This window comes from Lathyrus oleraceus, chromosome 1, assembly GCF_024323335.1.
Source record: "Lathyrus oleraceus cultivar Zhongwan6 chromosome 1, CAAS_Psat_ZW6_1.0, whole genome shotgun sequence".
NCBI classification, from domain to species: Eukaryota; Viridiplantae; Streptophyta; class Magnoliopsida; order Fabales; family Fabaceae; genus Lathyrus; species Lathyrus oleraceus.
Window position 1 is genome coordinate 40,471,182 of NC_066579.1, and position 2,271 is coordinate 40,473,452.

General features: G+C 32.8%; 1 long non-coding RNA gene across 1 annotated transcript; it reads left to right on the top strand.

The window, feature by feature from the left end:
* Positions 1-1,350: 1,350 nt before the first annotated feature.
* LOC127092687 (uncharacterized) lies at positions 1,351-1,901 on the top strand. The gene is made up of 2 exons (XR_007792267.1): positions 1,351-1,506; positions 1,634-1,901. It is a non-coding gene; the product is annotated as an uncharacterized LOC127092687 (long non-coding RNA).
* Positions 1,902-2,271: the final 370 nt, after the last annotated feature.

Genomic DNA, 2,271 nt, shown 5'->3' on the forward strand with positions numbered 1-2,271 from the left:
CGTCCAGACATTTCTTTTGCGGTTAGTGTGGTAAGTCAGTTCTTAAATTCCCCTTGTCAGGAACACATGGATGCTGTTATCCGGATTCTGAGATACATCAAATGTGCTCCAGGAAAAGGTTTAGTGTATGAAGATAAATGACATACTCAGATAATTGGATACTCTGATGCTGATTGGGCAGGGTCACCCATTGATAGACGATCCACCTCTGGATATTGTGTACTTGTTGGAGGAAATCTTATATCCCGGAAAAGTAAGAAACAAAACGTAGTTGCAAGATCAAGCGCCGAGGCAGAGTATAGGGCCATGGCAATGGCAACATGTGAACTTATTTGGTTAAAGTTGCACATTGCTTCAAATCCAGTCTTCCATGAGAAGACCAAACATATTGAGATAGACTGTCACTTTGTCAGGTGACATCGTCACAAGCTTTGTCAATTCTAATGATCAATTGTCAGACTAATTATATATGTAACAAGCTTGAGTTGAGGGGTAGTGTTGATATTTGTAAATACATAGTGTTAGAATATTTGTGACTTATATGCTCAAGCTTGAGGGGGAGTGTTGATATTTGTAAATAGAATAGTCCCACATCGACTATATCATGTGATTAGTTGTAATCTCTCTATATATAATAAAGTCTAACCTAAATGTCTCTTAGTCTCTCCTAATTCAATAATTTTTAACACTAATTTTTTTGTTGTTCTGGTTTAGCCTAACTCAACCCTACAAAACCAATTGGTAGAGTGAGGGTTACCCCCACTTATAAACTCGTGTTCAGGCCATATATTGTCCGATGTGAGACTCTTAACATGTTTGATCATTGATTCTAAAATTTGGATTATGATATCTTTCACACTTATATGACGATGAATACCCTTTCATATTATAGTAGGTAACAACGCAAATTGAGTGTCAGAAATTTCTGTCTGGTTAACTATGCTCTTTTGGGTAAATCCAGGTGAAGGCTGATTTCAGATACTTCTGATCTTTAGTGTGATGTCCTATATGTTAGATATGAATTTTCATGTCATTTCCTCCTTGATGGGGTAGGTCTTATGGTTTTCGTTCTGCGCTTACTCAATAAAAATGAATTTATCTTTTTTATCCAATGTAGACGATTCCTCTAATTAGGTTCTCTAGACTCTAGTATCATTGGTTAACAAAATTGGTTAGTGGGTGAGGTAGATATGTGGGAGGACAATTGAATATATATATATATATATATATATATATATATATATATATATATATATATATATATATATATATATATATATATATATATATATATATATATATATATATATATATATTTTGTTAATGAACATGATATGATTGCTACTCTGAGTTATCCAAGGAATGCCACTTTACTTTAGATAGTGATAGGGGGTGGTAGCAGCATGCGAGATCTTTTCGGTAGCCTATACTTTTTCTACCAAACTGAAGCTAAATATCCATGCACTCTTTTCCCAGTATGTGAACTTGAACCTTTCTTTCATCTGGGTAAGTTAAATCCTTTCTAAAGTGATGGTTTTTGTCAACTTCTGCAAGATAAGATCTCAAATAGCGAGAATTTGTTTAAACATATGATTTTAGTTGATCTATATGAGATTTCTTATGCTATGTGTAGGGGTTGGTAGATTCAATTTCTCATCTCTTCTGTGAGGTGACTTCCACGGTGTGATATACGATTTTTCAGTGGTTAGAATGTGGGGTTATTGGTTCTCCATGAGGATCTTAGGTCTCTCTTTGAATTATTTATCTTTTTATTCATCAACTAATGTGAAGGATGTGGATGGAAAAAACATTTTCCTGACTTAAAAATGGCATCAACTTTTGTATTTTCTTTGCTTGACTAAATTCTATCTTCTATCTAAATCAATAGATGTTTGAGAGTCTTTGATGATATTGTTTTCGTGGTAGTGTTTATAAGTGCTTTTTATTGAGGACTCTGTTCTTATTTATGGTGGTTTCATGTGGGCGGTGATCTATTAGGATGTTTTTTTTTTGTTTTTGGCTTTGCTTTGTTCTATTTCCCATTGTTTCATTATTGGCTGATTTATCATATGTATCTGTGATTTTTTAAAATATTTTGTTTGGTTACTTTATATGTTTAGTGGTATTCACTCGATACTTTTGTGCTAATTGACCTTGTGCTAACTGATAGTACCCTTTTTTGTATTTTGGTGGACCATTAGTTGCCTTTCTTTTATTTTATAATTTTCCATTTATAAAATTTTATATATATATATATATATATATATATAT